Source organism: Drosophila subpulchrella, chromosome 3L (genome assembly GCF_014743375.2).
Source record: "Drosophila subpulchrella strain 33 F10 #4 breed RU33 chromosome 3L, RU_Dsub_v1.1 Primary Assembly, whole genome shotgun sequence".
Taxonomy (NCBI): Eukaryota; Metazoa; Arthropoda; class Insecta; order Diptera; family Drosophilidae; genus Drosophila; species Drosophila subpulchrella.
Window position 1 is genome coordinate 150725 of NC_050612.1, and position 16416 is coordinate 167140.

General features: G+C 39.5%; 1 long non-coding RNA gene across 1 annotated transcript; it reads right to left on the reverse strand.

Annotated features, from left to right (window-relative positions):
- Positions 1-14482: 14482 nt before the first annotated feature.
- Positions 14483-15641, reverse strand: LOC119554898. Its single transcript, XR_005219845.1, has 3 exons — positions 15497-15641; positions 14789-14943; positions 14483-14589 (listed from the first exon to the last, which is right to left on the reverse strand). It is a non-coding gene; the product is annotated as an uncharacterized LOC119554898 (long non-coding RNA).
- Positions 15642-16416: the final 775 nt, after the last annotated feature.

Genomic DNA, 16416 nt, shown 5'->3' on the forward strand with positions numbered 1-16416 from the left:
CACACGCACAGCACCACATTTTTTGTAATATCAAAAAAGAAATTTTCTTTTAAATTTTTGTTTAGTTTTTGAAGTTAACATTTTAATATTTTTATACCCGTTACTCGTAGAGTAAAAGGGTATACTAGATTCGTCGGAAAGTATGTAACAGGCAGAAGGAAGCGTTTCCGACCCCATAAAGTATATATATTCTTGATCAGGATCACTAGCCGAGTCGATCTAGCCATGTCCGTCTGTCCGTCTGTCCGTCTGTCCGTCTGTCCGTCTGTCCGTCTGTCCGTCTGTCCGTCTGTCCGGATGAACGCTGAGATCTTGGAAACTATGAGAGCTAGGCTATTGAGATTTGGCGAGCAGATTCCTGAGCTTCTTACGCAGCGCAAGTTTGTTTCAGTAGAGTGCCACGCCCACTCTAACGCCCACAAACCGCCCAAAACTGTGGCTCCTACAGTTTTGATGCTAGAGTAAAAATTTAAACTGAAATGAATTGCTCTCATCAATACCTATCGATTGACTTAAAAAAAAGTTTGCCACGCCCACTTTAACGCCCACAAACCGCCCACAAACGTCAAAAAATCGTAAGTATGAACGCGGATATCTCGGAAACTATCAAAGATAGAGTATTGGGATTTCAGATTTAGATTCCGTAGCCTTGTACGCAGCGCAAGTTTGTTATGCGAATATGCCACGCCCACTCTAACGCCCACAAACCGCCCAAGCCTGTGGCGCCCACAATTTTTATGCTAGATTAAAAATTTTAACTGAAATGTATTGGTCTCGTCAATGCCTATCGATTGATCCAAAAAAAAATTTGCCACGCCTACCCTAACGCCCACAATGCTTAAATCTGTCTTCCGCCGGTAGGTGGCGCATTTAAATCTCGCTTTGCTGCTTGCATATCTCCATTTCCCTTTAGTCCCTTTAGGTGAGTAACGGGTATCTGATAGTCGAGGTACTCGACCATAGCGTTCTTTCTTGTTTTCTTTTTCATTTTTTGAATTTCGGGGGGTTCTTTTTGTCCCACTTTCGCGAGAAAGTGGACACTACTCGGGCGCCAGTTATGGCCAGACATGGCCAGAGGGGGGAGGATTCTCCCCGATATTACCTAGGTTTTGTTGCATTGCGGTTCCTTCCTTTTGGTTGACTTCTTCGTCTTGACTTCCTTCTAAGCCTTTGTATTTGATTTTACGATTTTACTTTAAAATAAAACAGTAAACGTTTTTAGACGTTACAATTGGTATTATTACTTAAGTTGATAGGTCTTGGCTGGTCAGGGGTACAAATTTAAGTAAGTCTAAAATCATTCCTCGAGTCGCTGGTTGGCTTGAACGGTACCGTCCGTCAGCATAACGCTGGCAGAGCGGCTCCGGAAACCCTGACGCCGCTGCGTCGCTGTCGTTCTGACGTCGCTGTCGCTGCGTCGCTGACGTTTTCTCTGCTGCTGCATCGCTGCTGCTCCATCGCTGCTGGTACCATAACTTAGCGGCTGCATTATTGTAGCCACTTGAAATTGTAGCCACTCGAATGTTTGGTGTTGTTGGGTGGCCGAGAGGGGTGAGGGCAATGGGCCCTAGTTTGCGGGTGGCCGAGAGGGGTGATGAGAGAGGTGCGGTGTCCGGTATCGGGTTCGAGAGGGGGTGAAGGGAAGGGGGCGTTTGGCCGGTGTTAACTTATATATATCCGTGCACCATGATTATTACACAAGCATTAGCAAAAACTATAGACAATGATCCACAATTTAACGTGAGAATTCTATATTTGTTGTCAAAAGCAACCCTACCAATAACAGTGAATGAATTAGAGTACTTATATATTGAGGCCTTCCGTCTAGATTTTTCACCACTTGCACTTTGTAATAAGACCGAAAAGGCAATTATTATCTCTACCATCCCAACGGTCATTGATCTCTTTCATTTTGATAGAAACGTATTTTTGGCCAATGTCAATACTTTCCTAGTTAAGATCAAGAATTAATTTGTTAGAAATTCATATAATAATATTCAAATATAATAATTATTTCATATATTTAATCATTTAGATATACTTTCCTTTTTATACATTTTACCTTTTTATACATAATAATTAAATGTTAAATTTTCAGCGGCGAGTATCAGCCTTGTAATTGTACGTACAATTGCAAGAGCCCTTTGAGCGTCGTTTGTAGTCGTCAATAGTCAGCATTTTGCTGATGTGTGTACCTTCACATGTGGTAAATTCGATACTCTCCGCTAACCAAATATTGTCAATTAATTTAATATCCATATGCATTAGCCAACATTATTTTATTCACCCACGGCACTCGCCGATATAAATATTATCCAATAAATTTGTAATGTGAAAAGGAATTTGAAACCGTGGTGTGCTAGAGCTTTATTAAGGGGGTGTGCTGACGCGAGAAGTGGAGTAGGTCAAGAACAATGACATAACTTTTGACGGACAGCCTTGACAATAGGGGATCGTATTGCGCGGCCCGCGACGATCCATTGGTACACGAAGGTGTGAGGGGGAGGGAATATGGCCAAAACACAGCCCGATCGTATTGCGATCAAGCGACAGCTAAGCTTGTGGGGCAGTGTGGACTGACGACAGACAAACTTTATGAACTAATATTATTTTCCAGGCACTTAAAATATTTATTCTCGTTATGTTGGAGAGGAGAGCGGCTTACCAAGATCCCACGACCCGAATACGACGTAGCTTATGCCGGCAAATGGTGCCTGAACATCGGACGCCTCTCCCTCGGCCCAAGTCCCTGTCAGGACTAGGGCACTAATATGCCCACGTAACAGAATTGGCGCCCAACGATAGGATTTTTCATATTCCTTAATGAATATTATGAGGGTCAACCATCTCGATGCCTGCGGTATCGTAGTGGATGCACCTAAGTATGGCAAAGCTTTCATCTTTTTTTGCCATAGGTAATTTGACTGTTTTATAGAGCAGGGAGATTAAATAATTTTAAATGTACGCGTACCTACTTATTTTTGAAGCTAGTAACTGTAAAGTCCCCAACTTCTGTGACTGTCAGTGTTTAGCGGCCGCTCAATCAGACTTCTTCTCAGAATAGTGGCTTGACTTTAGGATGTTGTAATTTTTGTCTATTATAACCGTAGAAATTCCCTGTTTTGTTCATCGGACAATTTACCAGAATTTCCTTAAATCAAGAATTATGAGTTTTCCTTATTATAATACTATAAAACTACGTGCTGAACGGCTATTTGTTGAAACTAACGTAAATACAATTTATAGATGCTTTCTGGCGACTCCCCATGACGTACTAGGCATTTGCCAGGTCGTTTGATAGGTTCGAGTCCAGAAAGAGCACGAGCGCAAGCATTACGGTAATGCATTTACCAAATGCGGCGCGGGTCTACTTTTCGTTTGTCGAACCAGGACAGAATGGGAGGTGTGGGAACTGACAGGAAACGCAAAGCCGACGCCCCACGACGTACTAGGCATTTGTCCGGTCGATTGATTGGTTCGAGTCATTGCAGTTTCCCTTGACATATTTGGGCGGTGGACAATTTTTAGTTTCTCTGGCCGACGCCCCACAACGTATTAGGCTAGAAATAGGAGACGGTTGTGGAGCCCGAGAAAGATCGGTCAAACAACTTGTTTTCCGACAACTGGCGGGAGGGGGTTTTTGGACAGATTCCTTATCTAAGCACAGCCATTCCGCTTGGAATATTTGAGCTGACTAGAAAAGGGGAAAGTAAGGGCATGTTAGTTAGGGATATTTATTTTGTTTTATTTTTGGGACCTAAATATCGGACGGTTCTTGACCGAAGAGAAACTTGAGAAGCAGAGAGAAGCACCCTCAGTTTATAAACATTTTATTGCCAGCGTTTACGTCGCTGACCGGGTGTTTTGAAAGGAATCACGTGATCCTGTTATACTAAACGCAAAAAGTGAATAGGAATTTTAGTGCGTGTATTAATCAGCACAAAGTGGCAATCTATAAAAGAAAGCGGAGTCCTGAAAAGAAGTCCCAATCATATAAATGAAGGGGGTCTTAGAAGAAGGTCTTATTCCAACCCAGCACCGAAAGAGTGACCCGAGCAACAACGCGCGGTGAAAATCACCAACCCCGCAGTGCAAGCGCGCCAAGGCTAGGAGTTTCACCTGAAAGAGAGCCGTGGTAACTCGCACAGAATCACCCAGGACAGGTAGATACCCTGTCTGAGGAAAACAATCTGGACCACTATACTGAAATGGAAGGAGCCGCCGGTGAAGAGAATCTACCCCTAGGACCGCCGAAAGGAAGATCAAGCATGCTTCCCCAATTTCAGAAGCACGAGGAAGACAACTTAGAGGCTGCCGAGCGACGTGAACAAAGATTAATGGAGCTCTTGAGGCAGAGCAAGCACGCTGAAAGCACAAGTAACAGAATTGCAATCTCCGACATCCAGAAGACCCGACTGCCTTCGCCGCCCCGAACTGTTCCGAATCCAACTGAAAGCTTCTTGAGATACCAAGAGACCCCGCCTCTGGAACCGGTAACGCAGGACATGCTCAATAGCCAGATGCATCGGCACCCAGGCGGATAGATACTCCGTCCTACAGGCAATCCAGAACAAACGAAAGGGAGACGAGTCACCAACTGCACCCAGAGATCGATCGGAACTCATCATTCCAGGGACCGAGATCAAAAGACGTCAGATTAGACAGATGGAACCTAAAGTTCGACGAAAGTGGTCGCGGCATGACATTTGAAAGTTTCCTGTTCCGCGTGGACCGATTACAAGAGTTGTATGACCTCAGCCGACAAGTCTTTCGTGAATTCCATCTTCTGCTGGCAGGTGCGGCCACCAAATGGTATTGGCAGTTAATGGAGGACAAGGCACAAGACTACGATTTTCCACTACCGGGAGTGACCTTATGAAAGGAAGGAATTAATGAAACGGAAGCAAGGGCCGCACGAGACCTTTAGCGAATATGTCTCGGATATGCATAACTTGCATTTCAAGCTCAAGCACAAAATCGCTGAAGATGAATTCGTTGAGCTCTTAAAGGAAAATATGAACTCCCATATGGGGGGATTGCTGCTAACATCCCCAATAACGTCATTAGCGGAGCTCAAAAGAGAGGGTCTCCGAGTGGATCACTGGTTGAGAAACACTGGAAGAAACCTGCGCAGCCGATCGGCGGTCAACGAGATAGGGGAATTCAAGACCCTGATGGACTTTCCGGACTCGGTCACGGTGGAAAATTTAACCGGCAGCGGAAAGACACACGAGGGCGTTAGGCAGATTGAGAAGGGTGCAGATGCCCACTACACACACTTGTGAGTTATAAGTGTGGCAAAGGAGCAGACTTCTACAGGAAGCATCCTTCGAAGGAAGACCCCTGCCTGATCAGATTCCTCGATGCCACCGGCCGGTTCTGCAAGAAAGTAAGTACGGATGCGGACGCTAGCCCAGCGGCTTTTCGCGGAGTCCGTCAGACAAGACCGGGATAGCCTGGCGTACAAGTACGAACCCTTTCTGGTAATAGCACCCATGCCCAAAAAAATCTCCCCTCATAAGAGCCTAGAGCAACGAGAGAGGGAGTACGAACTTGCTCGAGAGCGTATCTTCACCGGCTCGGAAGATACAAGTAACGAGACACGAACCACACGGAAGATACTGAAGTTATATGATGGCCGAGCGGACTATCGCAGGTTCAAGCAAAAGGTGGTGAGCACGGTGGTGAGCGTACAAAACGACAACCGTTTCTTTGCCAAAACTAAGGTCGATGGAGTAGAAATACTACCGTTACTGGACACAGGCCCTATTGCGAACTGTATTTTCTGTGGAGCGGATGCTTTCTTAAGAAACTGGTCGCGGCCGATAAGAAAGCTAAGCGAAGGATCTATACGCACGGCCGGCGGTGGTGAAACCCGGGTAACAGGAGCCATAACCTTACCTGCGGAATGGGAAGAAGAAACCACGTACCTGGAGTTTCTTGTGTTGCCAGGGCTGACACACAGATTATATTTCGAAATTAATTTCTGGGATACGTTTGGCCTAACATTCCTCGGTAAAGATCGACGCGAGGTTGCCGGCGCTTAAGCTACACCGGAGACATAGATATGAACGATACGCCCAAGCACGAAACCGGCCAAATCAACCTACACCAGAACAACATTCGAAGCTGCAGCAAGCGATAGGGACATATTCATCTCGTCTGTAAAGAGGATTAATAGGGAAGACCAACTTATAATTGTAGTGACCAACGAGGATCTACCGATTAAGCAATGACATTACCCGATATCTCCAGCCAAACAAAAGCTGGTGTATGCCGAGCTAGATCGCATGTTAGGTCTAGGCGTGATCGAAAAGAGCAATAGTAAAGCCAATTCCCGGACGTTCAAAGATGCATATCCACTACCACATATCGAGGGTCTGTTAAGTCGACTACAGAAAACGTATTAAATTTCCGCAATTTACTTGAAAGAGGCTGTTTAAGTCAAAAGGGCGTTTAATTTCAGGAGGCAGTGCCGAGCGGCAGTTTTATCCAGATGTCTACATCTCGCGCGCTCGCACTGCAGTATACTATTCATCTCTCCCCTAAGTCTCCGCTCCGCACTGGAGCTCTTAAGTTAAGTTAGGCTTAACTAGTTCTTATTTCAAAGTGTACCAATAAACACCTATGCCCGTCGCGCAAAAAACCCCAAAGTACCCCCGTGTTTTCAGCTTACCCTTCGTTCTTGGGACTTTAGCTATTTCAGCGATCAAGCCACCCCGACCCAACATTTTGGTCCAGTCCAAGCCGGATTTCAAAATCTTTGGATTTTCCTCTCCTGGAGTTTCCTTTGATTTTTCCCAGCAGGCTTGAACCGCTCAAGATAAGTTCCACTTACTATATTTTACCGGTCATACAGCCAGTTTTTCGACCCCTATTTCGACTAACTTTATGTATAATATATTGTTTAAATCCAAAAGTGATTAATCCGATTAATCAATTAATCAATTCCGTTATTTGTGCCCGACAATATTCCAGTTTCCTTTGCCCACAATTGTAGACTTGAAACAGTTCCAGTAGATATTTCAGTGCTACTATTCAACAAAATATGTCTCAAATATATTTTCGATTTCAATTGTGTGTAAAATATAACTCAGCCACAGTAAACAATTCCCGATCATACAATTTTTCCTTAAGACCTGCATTTCTTATTATACCCGTTACAAGTAAGTTAAAAGGGTATACTAGATTCGTCGGAAAGTATGTAACAGGCAGAAGGAAGCGTGTTCGTCCCCATAAAGTATATATATTTTTGATCAGGATCACTAGACGAGTCGACCTAGCCATGTCCGTCTGTTCGTCTGTCTGTCCGTCCGGATGAATGCTGAGATCTCGGAAACTATAGGTGCTACAATACTGGGATTAGGCATGCAGATTCCTGAGATTCCTGCGCAGCGCAAGTTTGTATCAGTAGAGTGCCACGCCCACTCTAACGCCCACAAACCGCCCAAAACTGTGGCTCCTACAGTTTTCATGCTAGAATAAAAATTTTAACTGAAATGTATTGTTCTCATCAATACCTATCGATTGACTCAAAAAAAATCGTAAATATGATCGCGGATATCGCGGAAAACATCAAAGATAGTGAAATGGGATTTCCGATTTAAATTCCGTAGGCTTGAGCGCAGAGCAAGTTTGTTACGCGAATATGCCACGCCCACTTTTACGCCCACAAACCGCCCAAAACTGTGGCTCCTACAGTTTTGATGCTAGATACAAAATTTTAACTGAAATGTATTTGTCTTGTCAATACCTATCGATTGATATTGCCCACTCCAACGCCCACAACGCTTAAATCTGTCTACCGCTGCTTGCATATCTCCATTTTCCTTTGGTCCCTTTAGCTGAGTAACGGGTATCTGATAGTCGATGTACTCGACTATAGTGTATTAATTATATCCAATTAATTGATGTGTGTTATCTTCTTTAGAATAAAGTAAAAGATTTGGTTATAGTGGCCAACGGCCAAGCTTGTTCTTTATTGATTGATGGTCATAATTCGAGTGACTTACAGCTAGCTATTTGCGGCTGCGCTGCCTGCAAGCATTGGCAGCGGCCGTCATGTATGTATATATAAAAGTATATGCTCACAAAAGTATTTGGCTGATAGCAGCGAGAGCGCGAGAGAAGTTGTATATGCATTCATTGTATGTACTCTGGCCATGGGAATATGCTGACACTAGCACTTCCCATAAGTTGGGCTTTGAGTCGCATTCTTATTTTGGCTGGTTCTAATCAGAAAATATTGATATCATGTTGTGTTGTTTTTATACCCGTTACTCGTAGAGTAAAAGGGTATATTAGATTCGTCGAAAAGTATGTAGCAGGCAGAAGGAAGCGTTTCCGACCCCATAAAGTATATATATTCTTGATCAAGATCACTAGCCGAGTTGGTCTAGCCACGTCCGTCTGTCCGTCCGTCTGTCCGGATGAACGCTGAGATCTCGGAAACTATGAGAGCTAGGCTATTGAGATTTGGCGTGCAGATTCCTGAGCTTCTTACGCAGCGCAAGTTTGTTTCAGTAGAGTGCCACGCCCACTCTAACGCCCATAACGCGTAAATCTACCTTCCGCCGATAGGTGGCGCATTTAAATCTTGCTTTGCTGCTTGCATATCTCCATTTCCCTTTGGTCCCTTAAGCTGAGTAACGGGTATCTGATAGTCGAGGTACTCGACTATAGCGTTCTCCCTTGTTTTTTTTATATCTATATTTATTTTTTTTTGTAAAATTTTTGTTGTTTTTTTTTTCTTTTATTTATTTATTTATTTATTTATTCCATGCATTTATTCTTTGTATTTATTCTATGTATTTATTCTATGTATGGCCATACGAAAAATTTGTATAAAAGTTTTTATGAAATAAAAATTTGTAACCTATTTTTATGAACTTCTTGTTCTTTTTTATTAATATTTGAAATTCTTATATTTTCATTATCTCCTATACCAATTACTGTATATGGTCCCGTATATTTGTATTCTAATTTGTGACCTGTTTCATTCTTTAATAAAACTTGATCTCCAATTGTTAGTTCAAAATCTAAACAGTTTTTATCATAATAACATTTTTATTTTCTTTTATTTGATTCTAATATTAATCTTGCTCTTTTGAAAGCTTGCTCTTATCTAAACGTTGTTTCTTTTGCGTAATCATCTATATTATAAATAGGTTCTATTCTCTCTACGCTACTAAAATGTTTTGGTAAATTAGAAGTCCTACCAAACACTAACTCATATGGATAATAATAATGTGCCATAGAGGGTGTCGTGTTGAAACAATAAACAAAATATTTTAGCCATATATCCCAATCCGATTTATCAGTTGAGATGTATGTACGTATAAATTCATTAAAGGTTCTGTGGCTTCGTTCCACAGTTCCGACAGTCTGATGATGGTGTGCTGTCGATGTTATATGTTTGATATTTAAGTTTTTGCATAGGTGTTCGATTAAAGAATTTTTGTATTCTGTTCCCATGTTCGTAATGAACGTCTTCATTGGACCGTAATTTAGAAGAAATTCTTCGAATATAGCCTTTGCTACCGTTTTTGCATTTTTATTAGGTACTGGTATGGCAACAAGGTATTTTGACAGATCACATATTAAGGTGACTGCATATTCATTTCCTTGATCTGATTTCGGCAGTGGACCGATCGTATCCACAATTACCTTATCGAATACCATTTCTGGTGTTTCTGTAAGTGTTAAAGGAGTTTGAGTATGTCTTGTCGTTTTTGACATTTGGCATTTTGGACATTTACGTGTGTACTGGGTTATGTCTTTACTCATACCTTTCCCTTAGTAGTGTCTTTTGACCTTGGCCAAGGTTTTTGTTATACCTGAATGTCCTCCTTGAATAGGATCGTCATGTAATGTAGACAATATTGCTTATTTTTCATTATTAGTTGTTATTATCTTGTCGTTGAGTAGCGCTACTCTTAATGATTTTAATATTTTGTTGCCCATTTTTTTAAATTTATCTATTGAAATATTTTCAAAGATATTTTCCCATGGTGCCACTTTGAGTTAGGTAATTTCTTGTTTACCAGCCTGCAGTTCAAGCCTTTGGAAAAACTGACCAAAGTCAAGACTTCCATTAGTATACAAATCTCCAACATCATATCTTGCTGTAATTTTTTTTCCATGTTTGAAAAAACATAGATTATTATTTACATGCAAGGTCACTACTTTACGTACTTCGTCATTGTTAATGACTTCATATACGTTGGGCTTAGAAGCTTTTACTTGAGATTGCCTAGGCAATTCTTCTATATCTTTTCCTGCGCAGGAATTTTGTCTACTTTTTTGTCTTGTAGTGACTTGTAATATATTTGCCGTAATATTTTGAAGATCCTTAATTGTTATTCTAGAAAGGGCGTCTGCCACAAAGTTATCTTTCCCTTTAGATACTCGACTGTGAAGTCGTATTCCTCTAATTCGAGCCGCATGCGCGTGAGTTTTGAACTGGGATTGACCATTGGAAATAAGTATGTAAGTGGTCTGTGATCGGTTTTAACTGTAAAATGTTTGCCATAAATATATGGTCGAAAGTGTGTAATTGCCCAATGAATTGCTGCTAGTTCCTGTTCTGTAGTGTTTTTATTGCTTTCAGCTTTTGTAAATGAACGTGATGCATATGCTATCGGGAGTTGGAGTCCGTTATGGTTTTGCGTTAATACCGCTCCACATGCTTGTTTACTTGCATCCGTTATTATACTAAATTCTTTAAGGAAATCAGGATATTGTAATAAAGTTGGTTCTATAAGTTTATCTTTTAAATATTGGAATGATTTTTGGCATTCGAAAGACCATTCAAATGGAACATTCTTTTTACATAATCCAGTTATGTGCCGTGAATAGTCGGCGAAGTTTTTAATGAAACGTCTTTGATAATTGCAAAATGCCATGAATCGTCTAGCGCTATCTGCATCATGTGGGACTGGATAGTTTCTTATGACATTATATTTCTTGTCGTCTGGTAAGATTCCTTTGTCTGTGCATTTATGACCAAGGAAGGTCACTTCATGCATAAAAAATGAACATTTTTGTGGGTGTAATTTTAAGTTGTATTTTCCGCATATTTCAAAGATATCTTTTAGGTTTTTGAGCATATGTCTTTCGGAACATCCAATGACTATTAAATCATCCATATAGAGGAATGCTTGAGAAGCTTCAAGTCCAGAAAATGCAATAGTCATCATTCTCTGAAATGAATTTGGGGCTATTTTTAAACCGAAAGGTAATCACGTAAAACGATATGAACCATTGCTCGTTGAAAACGACGTTATGTTTCTTGAATTTTCTTCCAGTTCAATTTGATGGAAACCTGACATTAAATCAAGGCATGAGAAATACTTTGCTCTACCTAGTTGGTCCAAGATGTCATCAATTCTTGGGAGTGGAAATTTATCAGACAGAAGTTTTTTGTTGATTTGACGATAGTCAACTACTAGTCGCCATTTCTTTTCGTTTGAACCCGGAACAAGTAGAAGTGGGCTGTTGTATTCTGATACAGATGGCTCGACTATATTGTCTTTGATTAATTTTCCTACTTGTTTTTGAATTTCCTCAACTTGGCTGTGCGGGCTTCGATAATTTTTTATATAGATCGGTTCATCGTCCTTCAATCTCAATTTCTGCTTGTAAAAATTGTTTGTTGTTATTGATTCGGTTTCAAGACCAAATACGTCAGTATATTTTCCACATAGTTCCGTTAATTATTGTTTAAATTGAATTGGAAAATTTTTCTTCGGTTCTTCTATGATGTTTTGCTCTCTATTACTTGAAGTGTTTTAAATTACATTATAATCGGAAATTGGTTCACATTTTAAATTTGTTGTACTAATCAATTGATCAGTACTGGTTGTGTTGAGTAATCGGACAAATGTATTCTGTTTTGATGTGATAGTATTAGCAACGTTAATACCAGGTTGAATCTCCTGATTTGGTATTAATATAGTATCAGTATCGGACATTATTTTGATTTTTCGTACTACTTGAGATCTGGCTGGTAGTAGAATCGTATTATCACCAGAAGTATATGTTATTGGGATATAAATATGAATGCAATCCTCAGTAGGGTTAAGATCTATTTGACAGTTTAATTCTTTTATAAAATATATTCCTGTTATTCCATCACATGGAATCGCAAAATCTTTATTTACTATATGAAAATTATATGGAATTATATATTTGTCTGTTTGGAGTTCTACTGGTGCAAGTCCTTTGGATTTTATGATTCCCTCACCTATTCCTTGAATGTTTATTGTATTTTTTATTTGTATGTTGCTAAAGGTATCTGCATTTTCTTTTAAAAGTGAAATATTTGCTCCCGTATCCACAAGGACCGTAAGCTGCCTTCCTCTTTCTGAATTAATAAATGGTACGAAGATATTGAGATTGAGGCTTATGGTATATACCGTTGGTATTTTTAATTTATTGTATTTAAAGGGGTCTGCGAGTTTCCCGAAACTGGCTGGGTAATGCGGACATTATTGTTGTGTTGTGTGTTGCCGTAATTGCTGGTATTTTGGTTATTGTTGTTTTGTCTATAATTTTCACGACCTCTATTATAGTTATTGGTCTGGTTATTATAGTTTCGATTAAAGCCATTATTTTGGTTGTAACCGCTATTTCTGTTGTAGCTCTTATATTGGTAATACCCATTATTTTGGTAGTTACCACGACCATTTCCTCTACCTCTACCACGGTAGTTACCTCTGAAGTTGTTACCTCTATAGGCCGGTCCTTTTCTGGCAAATAGTATTGCGTTGGCATTACCCGTCATTTCCGTACTACACTGTATATATTTGGTGACAGCCTCATTCATTGATGAGAAGTTGCCTGCCTCAAGGATTGTTTTGAGTCGGCCATGCTCACAATTTTTGACCATTGTGTTTATAGCCTCCTTGGTGCTGAATTTGTCCGCATGTTCAGCGGGTAATCTTTCATCAATATACGAAGCTTCGAGTAGCTTTCGTAAGTTGTCAACTTCAGTTGTGAATTTTTCAGCTGTTTTTCCCTTTTGAGTAGTTTTAGCCATTTTTGCTTTGACTACATCGGATGTTTCGCCGATAATTGTGTCTTGTAATTTTTTTATAATTCCGTTTATAATGGATTCGTTTTGAACTTTGTATAAAGTTGAGCCAACTATTTTTGATTTTATGACTTTAACTGCTATTTCTTCAAATGTGCCTTTGGTTAGGTTTACTAATTTCAAGGCTGTTATGAATCTTTGAAGGTTGATTTTTTGTCCGTTCAATTCAGGGATAGCATTTGCTTTATCCTTAATATATGCCCGTAGGGCAACAGTTTCGTCCATCATTGTTCTTATTTGGTGTTGTTAGATTTCGCAATCGGAATCAATTGTTTCCGGATCTGATAATTCAGATTGAAAAAGTACAGCTGGAATTGTGAGATTATTTAAATCTTTCTCTTCTACTTCTGGGCTGTCAAATTCAGATGCTTCTACCTGTACTGAGTCGACTTCTGATGGATCTGATGATTCCAATTTGTCCCCAGTTTCTACTTTCAGAGGGGTGTTCAGAATGGTCGGTATTGAAATATTTAAGTTATACCTTTCTTTTATAGTTATTAGGTTTGATCGAAGTCTGGTCAGAAATTTTGATATTTCAGACCAACGATTTTTACCTAGTCGATCTCTTTGCTCATGTATTAGTATACGCGCAATGCTGAAGCGAGTTACTAATATTTCTGCATGTTTATTTATAGTGGCTTGTTGTATTGATCTATTTTGCGTTAACGATTTATATGATTTATCGAAATCGCTTTTTAATTTATTTAGATCCTTATATAATTCACTCCATTCCATTATAATATGGATATGAATTATTCTTGTACACCACTGAAATTCTAGCACTACCTAATATGTTATTTTCGCTTACAATTGTTCTCACGTGGACACCCGGGATGGTGCTTAATACCATCGCTTTTTGTTTATTAGAGCAATGTATTAATGGTGAGCTTTCTAGATTATATGTTGACACCCTGCAGTACCATTCGGCGCCGATTAGGCACTCAATCACTGCAAAAAGTTCATCACTCAGCGCCTAATAGGCGCCTAATTTATATGGGATTAGGTGCTCAAATTAACATGGGCATGTCCTAGGGTTCATCAGTGCATAAAAACTAGCACCCATTCGGCGCATTTTTGAGCACCCCTTTGAGCGCTCGATTAGGCAGTCGAAAAGGCACACATTCGGCGCACGATGAGCGCTGGATTAGGCAGTAGAAAAGGCACACATTCGGCACACGTTGAGCGCTGGATTAGGCAGTAGAAAAGGCACATATTCGGCACACGTTGAGCGCTGTATTAGGCAGTAGAAAAGGCACACATTCGGCACCCGTTGACCGCTTAGCAGCAAATATAATTTCAGTTGTAATATTTATTTTTATTTATTTTTATTTAAAATTTCAGCTCGGGGGTTCCCGGTGTTATCGGAGTCGTCGGTTCGTCAGCATCTGGGGCCGGCGTTGACTTTTTTTTTGCCCAACTTAGGTTTTTGACGCACCTCATTGCTTTTTGCAGTGCCTTTTCGGGAGGGTCCGAGGGCTCCACCAGAGCGATTGCATCTAGTATTAGAAGAAAAATTAGTTTTGAAAATAGAACAAGACGAAAATAAAAACGAGTGACTGAAAGTAATCATTATTTGTAAGATTTATTTATAATAAAAGATGTGTTATCTTTGGTATTCAATGTAAAAATCCCAGAAGTCTTTTAAAAATTAAACTTTTCAAACAATAGTTACTTTCGGCCCCAATAAAAACTTACTTAACAAGGCGCGGACGAAATTTGGGAAGACTTTGAGCTTCTTCTTGTTTTGGCCCTCCTCCAAGTTGTGGGACAGAACAAGTTCCCCGGATAATACGCTTAAAATGGAACGACTTAGCCTACCATTTTTTTTATAGATTTACCATCAGCCTTGTCTAAAAATATAAGAAAATTAAAAAAAATATCGAGAAGAAATTTGCAAACTTTTGTTTTCCGTCACTTGATTTATTTTATTTTGTTGTAATAAATAATTATTTTTATTTCTTTTATTATTTATCAAAACATTTATTTATTTTGCAGATGCGGAAAAAAATAACACTTTTTCAGGGACTGAAAATTAGAGATGTTTGAGATTTATATTTAAGTAGCCATGTTTGTTTACGTATACAATAGTAATAATTGTGGTTTAATGTTATAAATATTAATTCTTAACACATTTTAGCCACAAACATAAGTTTTAAAAACAAACATCTCTTATTTTTTGTCCCTAGAAACTTTGCACTCAATAAGATTTTTTAATGCTTTCACAGATTTGTTTATTATATGCACCATTTGTTGCTTTTCACATCAAAAATTAATATTTTTCACAGCTATTTTTTTTCCGCCACGTGTTTTTTTGGGAATCTTGTATTTCCCTTATTTTAAATATAGATTATCTTGTTTTTTACTCTCACTGTTTTCAAAATTATTGGTCTGCGAACGACTTACCTGGGAATTGATTCTATTTCACTTTTAAGCCACTATTAATTGAATTTAACAAAGTTGTTTGCTCGTAGTTTTCTTTTACTTCTAACTCCTTCACTTAAGTAAACGCAAGTGAAAAAGACGAAAAAAGGCGCGTGCCTTCCACAAAAACAACAAGCAACAACAACAACGGTTGTTGTTCTGTTTTTTTGGCATGTCCCGTTTGGTCTATGCATCTTGCACTTAGAAGCAGAGTATTTATAGACATATCCGACTATGCAAATCGTTATAAAAAAATATATTTTTAAAACTTCACATATTAATAAATAATATTAATAAACATATAAATTGTTTTAAGAAATACAAATAATTTAAAACCCAAACATATTATTTTATTTGGTTGTTTTAACATTTACGAAAAAATGTTGCATTATTCAAAAGGCAAGGGTGCACAAAAGTCTAGCTATTTTAATTGCTGGGCCTCCTTGCCCTCACACGCATTTCTTCAGCTGAGACATTGGGAGAGAGGGAGAGCCCAAAAGTACTTTTTGTGCGTTCTCTTTGCGGACGTCGACTGAGAGCGCGTCTCTTTGCCGTCGTTGCGCTCAGCTCTGCCGGCGTCGCTGGCTTCTCTGCCGACGTCGCAGTCGGCTTCGTGACGATTAGGCGCCTAACTCAATTGTGGAACTGCAGGGCATATATAAATTTTCTAACTCATAGATAGTAATTGGGGTCGTTGAGACCAGTGTGATAATTCTTTCACTAATATGTTGATCCCTCATATAGGTATTGAAAACTGCCTCTGCATTCATTCTGTTTGTTTTGTTTATCTACCTATACTTGTGGTCATAATAGAAGAAATTGTACAATTTTGTTTTTGTTTTTCTTTATTTTTATCTTTTTTAAAGTAAAATTTTTTTTTTTTTTTGCTTTCAATAATTCTT